Source organism: Leucopleurus acutus (genome assembly GCF_964270905.1).
Source record: "Leucopleurus acutus genome assembly, chromosome: 7".
Lineage (NCBI taxonomy): Eukaryota > Metazoa > Chordata > Mammalia > Artiodactyla > Delphinidae > Leucopleurus > Leucopleurus acutus.
Window position 1 is genome coordinate 16,246,816 of NC_139150.1, and position 14,139 is coordinate 16,260,954.

Sequence of the window (14,139 nt, forward strand, 5' to 3'; positions counted from 1 at the left end):
ATGAAGAAGACATTCATGGATTTCTTTCTCTCTCTCTCTCTCTCTCTCTCTCCCTCCCTCTCTCTCTCTCTCTCTCATTTTACCTTTCTCTCTTCCACCTACCGACCCCGACCCTCATCATCTCGACTGCAGTATTAACTGGGACTTGTCCAATTAAAGGGCTCATGGACCTTCGTATTTCATGGTTGCTAAACAGCAGTCAGACTGGCAGGCCCAAGAAGAGCTGCAGTCCTTCAGACACTGGCTGTGTGAGTTAACAGGAAAAGATGAACAATAAAAAAGGAATTGTGAGAGAGATCAGTAGGCGCACATTGGCCCCACGTGTCCACATGCATCTTTCTACAGTAGCAGATGACTGCAGCCATCATTACTGCAGTATTAATTTCTCTCCCTCTCGTCCTTCAAATACCTGGCTACAATCAGGAGTCTATTCGACTCTGGCATTTAAAGTCCCCTTAATTCTCTCTGGATCAGATTTCTGGTCTTTTCTCTCATTGTCTCACTACAAGCCAGAGGCTGCTTTTTTCTTTAACTGACTGACTACAGGCCTAAAATATTGTAAGATGGTTGTATCATCGATTGGGGTGGGGGTGGTGGGGGTGGTGGTGGGAGATGGTCTTGATGACTTTTAAATTTTATTCTAATTCTGGGTTTCAAAATTTCCATGGTTAAACAAATGCATTGTCTTTCTTCTCTAAGACTGAAAAGTTGCTCTTGTCCTCATAAATATTTATTTACTCAACAAATTTTTACTGCATATGTTATGCCAGGTATTGGTTTATGCTTTTGGTTTTATTGATCATGGCCACCTTTCATGTTAATTTTAGACAGACTCTCTGTGGTGATTTGTGCCAGGCACCACACCTCGCTACTGCAGCCACTGTCTCTGAGCCTCTAAATTCAGTACTTATGTTATCTACATGTTTCTCAAAACGTGATGCACAACTATCTGACTCAGAGAAGCCACTAGAGTATAGTAAGTGGTTAAGAACCTAGCTTCTGGAGTTGGATCTGCCTTGGCTACCTACCAGCTATGAAACACTGAGCAAAGCACTTAACCATTTAGAACAATGCCTGGTAAAGTAAGTCCTGAATAAATGTTAACTGTCAGAATCACACAGAGGTTCTGTGAAAATGCAGGCTCAGAGATGTTTACTTGATGGAATAAATGTCTGTATTTATTTCAAGGATAATTCTTGTTTACTGAAACTTGTACAATCACTGAATTGTATACCCTCCCTCCAGTTTCCTCATTCTCCTTCTCATACCCCATCAATAACTGAGTTCAAAACTGGGTTCAAATCCCATTCTTGTTGAGAGTTCTGCACCCAATGTGGGTGGGGATCCCCCATACTGCCAAGCAATTCTGGGACACCAACTTAGTGTCCTATAATCCAACTCAATTCTGACACTATCTACCTGGAGAGAGCAACAGATTCCATGGGTCAAGGGCTCAGTCCCACAAGAACACCTTTGTCTTCAGTTGTAAATCCCAAGTCCAAGTCGTTACCTGTACTTCTGATAAACTGGCTATAAATCAGTTTCCCATGACCCCTTCTCCTTGGGTTTGATTAATTTGCTAGAGCAGCTCAAAGAACTCAGGGAACCAGATTACTCACTAGATTACTGGTTTATTACAAAGAATAATAAAGGATATGAGTCAACAGCCAGATGAAGAGATACATAGGGTGAGGTTCTGAAAAACAGCTTCTGTCCTCATAGAGTTTGGCGTCCAGCTCATTGACACATGGAAGTACCCTTGCTCACCAACCTGGAAGCTATACTAACCCCCTCCTTTAGGATATTATGAAGGCTTTGTGACATAGACATGATTGATTAAATCATTGACCACTGGCGATTGATTTAACCTTCAGCCCCTCTAACCCCCACAGAAATCAGGGGCTGGAACTGAAAGTCTCACCTTTCTAGTCAAGTTGGGTTCCCCTGGCAACTAGCCCCCATCCTAAGATGCTTTCCAAAAGTCAGCTCTTTAATATAAACTGGGTTGTGGTGGGAAAGGGGCTTGTTATAAATAACAAGACACCCATTTCACCTTTATGGCTTGGAAGCAACTTCAGGAACTGAGGACAAGAGCCTAAATATTATAACAAAAAATGCTTCCATTATTCAGGAAAATCCAAGGGTTTTGGGAGCTGTGAGCCAGGAACCATGGAAGAAGACCAAATATATATGAGAAATACATTTTGGTCATCTGAATGACTAAATTCACATCTCATTTTCACATTCACAATATTGCACTTGTCTTTTCCAAGATGTATCGTTCAGGCAAGTTGCTTTAACTCTCTGAACTTCAATTATTTCACACACACATAAAAAGAGGCAATATTTTCGATGTCCCTGGTAATGATTAATGAAGGACAGATTAAGTAACATAGAATACACAATAAAATTATAGCTATTGAACCGAGCATCACGCTATGGGGACCTACCACGTACAAAAGCCCCTTTGTGTCCCCTGTTTCTTGTTTGTAGGCAAAGGCTTTAGTCTCCTAGGCCTTCCCTAAATTCCAAAGAGCAGACTCAAGCAGTTACTAACATTATTTTTTCTCAATTTTCTGTCTTTGACCCTACCTTGTTCTATCCAAAAGATATCAACGGACTAGGAATAAGTGGTGAACAAGACAGTAAAGGTCACTGCCACAGTGCCACTTAATTTTAATGGGGGAATGCAGATTAAAATTTAGGAAGAAAAAACCCACAGTCATAATTGATTTTCATAAATACTATGAAGAATGACATAATATTTAGTTGAAGGAACAGAAAAAGGAACTAAAAATGTTTATCTGAAAAATAAAAAAAATGATGTTTAGAGACTTGGGGTCCACTTCTAACTCCAAAGCTACTCATGTGCTATTAATAAACACTTAAACACAGAATGCTATAATGTCTTCATAGACCCACAATGTGCATCCAAGTCCCTGGACTTAAGATTAAGAATACCCCATTTAAAGCAATGGTGGGAGCTTTGGAAACATGATGTCTTCCAGGACCAATGTCCATGATAGTCAATGTAGGCAAATTCCCTCTGATTTAGATATGTTTGCTGTGATATTAACATCCTCATCATTTTCTTCCAAAAAATTATAAAATCTTCCCACTCACAGCACTCCTTACAGGAATAACCCCAGAATACTCCTTTTGAGGACACAGTACACTATTCTCTTACTGCAGAACCCTGCTCACTAGGATTACATTTAATTGTTCAGAGTTTGGTACTTGTCTATTAAAACTGCTGTTACACAGACTAGTCAGCATCCCATGAAGTGGTCTGGTATAAAACATAAGCTAGAGAAATTAGAAGTCCACTCTAAGAAATCTGAACCAGAAAACACTTAGAGAATGATGTTGATAACTGTGGGGAAGCTAAGATGGAAGAGTTCAGAGTCCATAAAGTAGAGTAGGGTAAGCCGTGGGAGATTCTGAGAAAGGCATGTGATGAGGATGCAGGTGCTACGAGTAAGCAAATATTATGAGAGCAAAAACAGAGAGTAGAGATGCAGTGCCACCACTGGGGGAGAGCGGCAGCAGGAGACCTTCAAGATGGTGCAGGAGTAAGATGTGGACATCACCTTCCTCCCCACAAATACATCAGAAATACATCTACACGTGGAAAAACTCCAACAGAACACATACTGAACACAGGCAGAAGACCCCAGACTTCCCAAAAGGCAAGAAGCTCCCCCACATACCTGGCCGTGTGGCTGACAGGGTCTTGGCGCTCCGACCAGGTGTAAGGCCTGTACCTCTAAGGTGGGAGAGCTGAGTTCAGAACATTGGTCCACCAGAGACTTCCCAGCTCCATTTAATGACAAACGGTGAAACCTCTCCTAGAGATCTCCATCTCAACGCTAAGACCCAGCTCCACTCAACAAAGAGCAAGCTACAGTGCCACACACCCTATGCCAAACAACTAATAAGACAGGAACACAACCCCACCAATTAGCAGAGAGGCTGCCTAAAGTTATACTGACTTCACAGACACCCCAAACACATCATCAGACACAGTCCTGCCCACAAGAAAGACAAGATCCACCCGCACCCACCAGAACACAGGCATGAGTCCCTTCCACCAGGAAGCCTACACAACCAACTGAACCAATCCTTGCCACTGGGGGCACACACCAAAAACAATGGGAACGGTGAACCTGCAGCCTGTGAAAAGGAGACCCCAAACACAGTAAGTTAAGCAAAATGAGAAGACAGAAAAACACATAGCAGAAGGAACAAGGTAAAAACCCACCAGACCAAACAAATGAAGAGGAAATAGGCATTCTACCTGAAAACAATTCAGAGTAATGACAGTAAAGATCATCCAAAATCTTGGAAATCAAATGGAGAAAATATAAGAATCGTTTAACAAGGACGTGGAAGAACGAAAGAGCGAACCAACAATGATGAACAACACAATAAATGCAATTAAAAATTCTCTAGAAGGACTCAATAGCAGAATAACTGAGGCAGAAGAACGGATAAGTGACCTATAAGATAAAATAGCAGAAATAACTACCACAGAGCAGAATAAAGAAAAAAGAATGAAAAGAATTGAGGACAGTCTCAGAGACCTCTGGGACAACATTAAACACACCAACATTTGAATTATACGGGTCCCAGAAGAAGAAGAGAAAAAGAAAGGGACTGAGAAAATATTTGAAGAGATTATAGTTGAAAACTTCCCTAATTATTGGAAAGGCAATAGTCAATCAAGTCCAGGAAGCACAGAGAGTCCCATACAGGATAAATCCATGGAGAAACACGCCAAGACCCACATTAATCAAACTATCAAAAATTAAAAACAAAGAAAATATTTTAGAATCAGCAAGGGAAAAACAACAAATAACATACAAGGGAATCCCCATAAGGTTAAAAGCTGATCTTTCAGCAGAAACTCTGCAAGCCAGAAGGGAGTGGCAGGACATATTTGAGGTGATGAAAGGCAAAAAACTAAAACTAAGATTACTCTACCCAGCAAGGATCTCATTCAGATTAAACAGAGGAATTAAAACCTTTACAGACAAGCAAAAGTTAAGACAATTCAGCACCACCAAGCCAGCTTTACAATGAATGCTAAACGAACTTCTCTAGGCAGGAAACACAAGAGAAGGAAAAGACCTACAATAACAAACCCAAAACAATTAAGAAAATAGTTCTAGAAACATACACATCGACAATTACCTTAAATGTAAATGGATTAAATGCTCCAGCCAAAAGACACAGACTAGCTGAATAGATACAGAAACAAGACCCGTATGCATGCTGTCTACAAGAGACCCACTTCAGACCTAGGGACACATACAGACTGAAAGTGAGGGGATGGAAAAAAGATATTCCATGCAAATGGAAAGCAAAAGAAAGCTGGAGTAGTAATTCTCACTTTAGACAAAATAGACTTTAAAATAAAGACTATTACAAGAGAAAAAAAGGACAAACATAATATCAAGGGCTTAATTCAAGAAGAAGATATAACAATTGTAAATATTTATGCAACCAATAGAGGAGCACCTCAATACATAAGGCAAATGCTAACAGCTATAAAAGGAGAAATCAACAGTAACACAATCATAGAAGGGGACTTTAATACCCTACTTCCACCAATGGACAGATCATCCAAAATGAAAATAAATAAGGAAACACAAGCTTTAAATAATACATTAAACAAGATGGACTTACTTGATATTTATAGGACATTCCATCCAAAAACAAAAGAATACACTTTATTCTCAAATGCTTATGGAACATTCTCCAGGATAAATCATATTTTGGGTCACAAATCAAGCCTTAAATTTAAGACAACTGAAATCATATCAAGTATCTTTCCTAACCACAATGCTATGAGACTAGATACCACAGGAAAAAATCTGTAAAAAATACAACCACATGGAGGCTAAACAATACCCTACTTAATAACCAAGAGATCACTGAAGAAATCAAATAAGAAATCAAAAAATACCTAGAAACAAATAACAATGAGAACATGACAACCCAAACCCTATGGGATTTAGCAAAAGCCGTTCTAAGAAGGAAGTTTATAGCCATACAATCCTACCTCAAGAAACAAGAAACACCTCAAATAAACAACCTAACCTTACACCTAAAGCAATTAGAGGAAGAAGAACCAAAAAAAAAAAAAAAAAAACAAAGTTAGCAGAAGGAAAGAAATCATAAAGATCAGATCAGAAATAAATGAAAAAGAAATGAAGGAAACAATAGCAAAGATCAATAGAACTAAAAGCTGGTTCTTTGAGAAGGTAAACAAAATTGATAAACCATTAGCCAGACTCATCAAGAAAAAAAGGGACAAGACTCAAATCAATAGAACTAGAAATGAAAAAGGAGAAGTAACAACTGACACTGCAGAAATACAAAGGATCATGAGAGATTACTACAAGCAACTATATGCCAATAAAATGGACAACCTGGAAGAAACAGACAAATTCTTAGAAAAGCACAACCTTCTGAGACTGAACCAGGAAGAAACAGAAAATATAAATACACCAATCACAAGCTTGAAATTGAGACTGTGATTAAAAATCTTCCAACAAACCAAAGCCCAGGACCAGATGGCTTCACAGGCGAATTTTATCAAACATTCAGAGAAGAGCTAACACTTATCCTTCTCAAACTCTTCCAAAATATAGCAGAGGGAGGAAGACTCCCAAACTCATTCTACGAGGCCACCATCACCCTGATACCAAAACCAGACAAAGATGTCACGAAGAAAGAAAACTACAGGCCAATATCACTGATGAAGATAGATGCAAAAATCATCAACAAAATACTAGCAAACAGAATCCAAAAGCACATTAAAAGGATCATACACCATGATCAAGTGGGGTTTATCTGAGGAATGCAAGGATTCTTCAATATATGCAAATCAATCAATGTGATAAACCATATTAACAAATTGAAGGAGAAAAACCATATGATCATCTCAATACATGCAAGAAAAGCTTTCAAAAAAAGTTAACACCCATTTATGATAAAAATCCTCCAGAAAGCAGGCATAGAGGGAACTTACCTCAACATAAAAAAGGCCATATATGACACACCCACAGCCAACTTCATTCTCAATGGTGAAAAACTGAAACCATTTCCACTAAGATCAGGAACAAGACAAGGTTGCCCGCTCTCACCATTATTATTCAACATACTTTTGGAAGTTTTAGCTACAGCAATCAGAGAAGAACAATAAATAAAAGGAATCTAAACCAGAAAAGAAGAAGTAAAGCCGTCACTGTTTGCAGATGACATGATACTATACGTAGAGAATCCTAAAGATGCTACCAGAAACTAGTAGAGCTAATCAATGAATTTGGTAAAGTTGCAGGATACACAATTAATGCACAGAAATTTCTTGCATTCTTATACACTAATGATGGAAAATCTGAAAGAGAAATTAAGGAAACACTTGCATTTATCACTGCAACAAAAAGAATAAAATACCAAGGAATACACCTACCTATGGAGACAAAAGACCTGTAAGCAGAAAACTATAAGAAACTGATGAAAGAAATTAAAGATGAAATAAACAGATGGAGACAGATACCATATTCCTGAATTGGAAGAATCAACATTGTGAAAATGAGTATACTACCCAAAGCAATCTACAGATTCAATGCAATCCCTATCAAACTACCACTGGCATTTTTCACAGAACTAGAACAAAAAAATTCACAATTTGTATGGAGACACAAAAGACTCCAAATAGCCAAACTAATCTTTAGAAAGAGAAATGGACCTGGAGGAATCAGGCTCCCAGACTTCATACTATACTACAAAGCTACAGTAATCAAGACAGTATGGTACTGGCACAATAACAGAAATATAAATCAGTGGAACAGGATAGAAAGCCCAGAGATAAACCGACGCACATATGGTCACCTCATCTTTGATAAAGGAGGCAAGAATATACAATGGAGAAAAGAGAGCCTTTTCAATAAGTGGTGCTGGGAAAACTGGACAGCTACATGTAAAAGAATGAAATTAGAACACTCCCTAAATAACTCTAAATGGATTAAAGACTTAAATGTAAGGGTAGACACCATAAAACTCTTAGAGGAAAACATAGGCAGAACACTCTATGACATAAATCACAGCAAGATCCTTTTTGACCCACCCCCTAGAGAAATGGAAATAAAAACCCAAATAAACAAATGGGACCTAATGATACTTAAAAGCTTTTGAACAGCAAAGGAAACCATAAGCAAGATGAAAAGATAACCCTCAGAATGGGAGAAAATATTTGCAAATGAAGCAACTGACAAAGGATTAATCTCTAAAATTTACAAGCAGCTCAATATCAAAAAAACAAGCAACGCAATCCAAAAATGGGCAGAAGACCTAAACAGACATTTCTCCAAAGAAGATATACAGATGCCAACAAACCCATGAAAGGATGCTCAACATCACTTATCATTAGAGAAATACAAATCAAAACTACAATGAGGTAGCACCTCACAGCAGTCAGAATGGCCATCATCAAAAAAATCTACAAACAATAAATGCTGGAGAGGGTGTGGAGAAAAGGGAACCATCTTGCACTGTTGGTGGGAATGTAAACTGATCCAGCCACTATGGAGAACAGTATGGAGGTTCCTTAAAAAACTAAAAATAGAACCACCATATGACCCAGCAATCCCACTACTGGGCATATACCCTGAGAAAACCATAATTCAAAACGAGTCATGTACTACAATGTTCACTGCAGCTCTATTTACAATAGCCAGGACATGGAAGCAACCTAAGTGTCCATCAGCAGATTAATGGATAAAGAAGTTGTGGCAAATATATACAATGAAATATTACTCAGCCATGAAAAGAAATGAAATTGAGTTATTTGTAGTGAGGTGGATGGACCTAGAGGCTGTCATACAGAGTGAAGTAAGTCAGAAAGAGAAAAAACAAATACTGTATGCTAACACATATATATGGTATATAAAAAAAAATGGTTCTGAAAAAAAATGGTTCAGGGCAGGACAGGAATAAAGACACAGACATAGAGAATGGACTTGAGGACACGGGGAGGGGGAAGGGTAAGCTGGGACAAAGTGAGAGAGTGGCATGGACATATATACTACCAAATATAAAATAGATAGCTAGTGGGAAGCAGCCGCATAGCACAGGGAGATCAGCTTGGTGCTTTGTGACCACCTAGAGGGGTGGGATAGGGAGGGTGGGAGGGAGACGCAAGAGGGAGGAGATATGGGCATATATGTATAACTGATTCACTTTGTTATAAAGCAGAAACTAACACACCATTGTAAAGCAATTATACTCAAATAAAGATGTGAAAATAAATAAATAAATAAAATTGCAACCAGCCAAAAAAAAAAAAAAAAAAGCAGAGAGTAATGGGCAATGAAGTCAGTCTTTAGTTAACTAAAAAAGGAAAGAGAAGTAGAGATCCAAAGAATACCGTAATTAGTCTAATTTTGGAAACCTAGAGTAAATACCTACTGGTGCTTGCTGCCAGATTCTCAAGAACTTTGTACTGGTTTCAATCTCTGAGAAGCTGAATGAAAACATGGCTGGCATGTCATAAGGGAATTCAAAAATCAATTTGAGACTAGGCTAGATAAACTTCTAGGTGTTTCCTAATTATTAGAGTTTATAATCAAGATTCCAAATCAATACACCCACACAGCTTACTGTCTATATCAACATACTTTACTAATTTGCTGTCTTCATCAACATAACTATTCCAAGAAACTGTTGCCCAGGAAGATAAAAATCACAAATAATTTTATCATTTATTCCAGGTTCTCTACCAGAATATTAAGTAAACATCAAATCAAAGTCTTCCATAGGATTAAATATAAATTGAGTCCTCATGACTCTTCCAACCAAAGGTCCACCAATCCTAGACCATTATATCAAAATCCTTACCCAGTCCTAGTTAAATTTCTTCATTAAAAGGCTCCAAAACCTCATAAAAATTCTAACTTTATCCTCCACACTACAAGACTACAAGTCTTCCGAGATGGTACATTCCCTTAACATAGCAAGAAAAAACTCAGCTTTTTCTTATCAACAGGTTGTTTTCTCTTTTAATTTTATGCGGCAATGAGTGAGACCAGCAAGGGCAAAAAAAAAAATCCCCATGTAACTTCCAGAACCTGAAAGCCTTATACTTTTCTTCACTTGCATTATGCATTTTAAGACTGTCAAGTGACCTGAATTAATCAGGATTGTATCCCTCTTCCCACCCATTCCCATTATTCTCTTTCCAGAATTCTTATGCCATGTCATTTCTCTCACTCCTTCCCTTTTAAAATGGAGGCACTTCTGTTCCCATTTCATTTTCTGCAGGTCTCTGAACTATTCTGGGTGAGCCTCTTCTTCATCTTTGTAAATCTATCTCTATTTTATTTTCATTCCAAATTGTAAATATTTGAAATCTGTAATAGATCAAAGCTTTATTAACATCCCTTTCAAATTATATTAACATTAGGCTGTGATGCCTGGAAAAGATGATGTGATTTTTCTTTTTCTGCTTGTCTGCGTGTGTGCAATGCGTGTGTGTGTGCGCGCACACAACGTCAAAAGAGAAAACACAGAAACATGTAAAACATCTACCAACATCAGTCCTTTCACCAAACAGCAACCAAATTAAAAAGAAAGCCATAGATAAATTCAGGTCCATATTTCAGAAGTGAATGAGGACCTCTTTATTTCCAATGCAAAAGAAATGCAAAGAGGAGGAAATCAATGCAAACCAGTATGTCTTGGATCAGCACATTTTAAAACAAAATGTACCTCTGTATCTAAAAATCTGAGAGCCATGAATATTTAACAGAGAGAGAAAAGAATGATTTTGTCAGTGCGTAAAGCAAGTCCCAGGGAAGCTTAAATTCTGCTGCCTTCTATTAGCTTCTCTGCTTGGTAAACAGAATGAGTCATTCAGGGAAAGGAGAGGAAGGAGATAAGAACTGGGGGAGGCTGGTGAGAGGGGACTTCTGAGTCTTGGGAAGGGAAAGACTCAGGAATAGTAGTGGAGGGGAGAGAGGATGAAGTTTAATGCCAGCCAGTGGTCATGAGCTCTCTGGCTGGGGATAGAGCAGCTGGAGACAGTCCGTGAAGAGAATTTTCAAAATCCTGCCTGTTCTCGAAGCCTGAGGAAGCAGGGAGTGGCTATTGGATCTAAGGGATTGATCTGGCTATTCCAGGATGCAAGTCTTATCCAGTTAATCTCTTCAAGCCTCTCCTTCCTTACCTCTTAAAAGTAGTAATACCAGCTCCCTGCTTTAGGAGAATATCTTGGGGATAAATGAGGCACATGAGCCCAAAATCCATGCTAAATATTTGATGGCTGTGTCTGAAGCCACACAAGGGAATATTTGAGCAGCTTACCAGCTTCATGGGGGGAAGATCCTTAATGTGGCATAATTCAGGACTTTTATTACAGCCCAACCCCTGTCATTATGACTCAAATAATGCTCCCAGGAGCTTGCCTGAAACCCACAAAACAACATCCTGTAGGCTAATGATATATTGATTCTTTGACTATGAAGTCTGCACAAAAGGAAAATGCTGATCAGTGGGCTGGGATAGTGTAAGTGGGTGTAGCTGAATTAAGCAAACTAATCAACAAATTCAGGTTGTCCTTCAGCCCACCCCCGACCCCCCCACACACCACCCACCCCCACCCCCGCCATTATCCTGTTGAGCTTCAGACTGGCATTTTATTCCCTTTAACTTTTAACAGATGAATTCCGCAAGAGGGAACATAGTGTTGCATGAAATAAACTTTGGACTGGGAGTCCAAAGCCAGGGTTGTCATCCTAACTCTGCAATAAACACCACTCATGAATCTGAGTAAGGTACTTCCAATTCTTTTATTTTTAGAATGTCAGTTTTTCAGTCTGTAGAAAAAAAAAAAAAACCTTCTACAGTCTTTGTATAAGAGAGGGAGGAGGGGAGAGACCTTCATTATGGATAACACATATCACTTCCCTGTTTATGCTTTTTCTAACCACTCTGAGCTTAGAGCCTATATTTCAAGGCTATAAGCTTTGACTGTAAGCTATAAGCCTTGCTGGAGGCTGTCACAGCCTGAATAACCATTAACTAATTAAGAGGGAGCAAATCAAGTTGTCAAAAACCTCTAAAACTAATAAGTCCTAGTAAATTGGAAGTTTTTTTTTTTTGTTTTTTGTTTTTTAATTTAAGTAGGTACACAGTAATCCCATCACTTCAAGGCCAGGCCTGCTTAGCACGAGGTATCAGCATATGACCCTTGAAAAGAAGATTTCTCATTAAATTCACCAGCCCTGAGGCCATTACTTCACTCAAAGCTGTGCATGGTGCCTTAATTTTGGATGAAAATGCAGATATTCAGAGGAAATAAGAAGACAGCATCCAGGCTGTTATCTAGGAGTCTCTTGAGCCCTCAGGCAATCAGTCTAGAAGAAAAAGTCTCTTATACAAAGGGACACTTGACATCCATCAATAATCCACCTAAACTGACTTTCCTCTTTATGGCTTCTTGGTGATCTCACCAGAGCAGAGGGGCCATCTATATGAAGGTTGACTCTGTATCAGCTGAAACACGGGGGCCACCCAGGAGCTACAGAATAACAGATGCTCAGGGACTGTCATATTAGAGATGGAGATGATTGGCAGAGGAGCATCTTACTAGGACCATATTTGCAAGTAAGACCCAATGTGAATGGAATCATTCAGCAAATAGGTATGGAGTTTCTACTCTGCACTCACACTTGTACCTGAGCACAGAGGATAAAGAGTTGAAAAGACAGGTCCCCTCCACTCAAGTACCTTATCATAGCATCTAGTGGACATATAGAAATGTTAACAATCCCCGACCGTAGATGGTTAATAAACATCGAAAGCATATCTACCCCTCTCGTTGCATAAGGTAATAAGGAAAGACATTACAAAAGAGACAATATCTAAGCCAAGACTTGAAGGATGAGTAGGATTTATGTGTAAAGAAACAGAAGGAAGGCCATTCCAGACAGAGGAAATATTACTTGCAATAGCAAGGTCTGTAAAATAATGAATTTTTTTTTTTAAGAAGTTTGGAATGAAGAGGCAACTGTTGAGATACTTGTCTACCCGACAAAAATACCCACCGTTTTGCACCATTGTTTAGGGAAGCCGATATCAAATACTGAGCAGGTGCACGGCCTGACTGACTGCGAATACGAAACGTCACTCTAGCGGTTGTCGGGAGACTGGATAAAGAATTGTCAAGTTCCGGTTCAAGATGGCGACGGACGAGGAGCTGAAATGCACCTCCTCCCACAAACACACCAAATGCACAGCTACATAGGGAACAACTTCCTCTGAAAACAACTTGAAAACTGTCTGAGCGACTCCTGCACAGCAGGCAAAGGAGAGAAGGCCCACAGCAAAGCAGGCGGGCGAGGCCGGGCCACACTCAGTCACTTCAAGGCCATAAACCTCATCCCCGGCACGTCCCACAGTCTGAGGCGAGCACAAAAGCTGGCGCTTCGCCCTGAGGAGGACTTGAAGCCCACACTGGGCACCCCAACTTTTAAGACCTGCACCTGAGAGATGTGCTCCCAAAACATCTAGCTTGGAAAAGCAACAGGGCCCGTTTCCACAAGACCCACAGGACAGGGCTACTAGCAGTCTGAGGAGTGGTCGCGCGTTGCGTTCGGACTTACCGGCCTCAGGGCCCAGCACGGAGCAGCTGATGGAAGGACGCCAGACTTCGAGGGAAAGGCTCATTTGCTGGTCTTGGAGCATCAAACTGAAGGACAGGTGTCTGATTTGACACACATTTGGAGGCCAGCTGAGGTGTTCTGTGAGTGGAAGACAGGCAGACACCATTTTTGCACTCGTGTGGAGCACTGGAGACTGAGCGCCACGTTCGCAGTGGACTCCAGCCAGACTTCCGCGGGGCGACTTCCGTCCCGCGGGGCGATTTCCGCGGGGCGACTTCCGTCCCGCGGGACGACTTCCGCGGGGAGCGGCGTGGGGCTTACACGCAGCCGCCGCCCTGAGACAGCTAGACATCTCCTGGCCCTGGTGGGCAGTGAGGCTTTTCACTCTTGGATTCCACAGAACTATCACCAACAGAAAAAGAGTTCTTAAAGGGCTGACACCTTCAGGGCACAGCCAGAGGACCACAGGCCT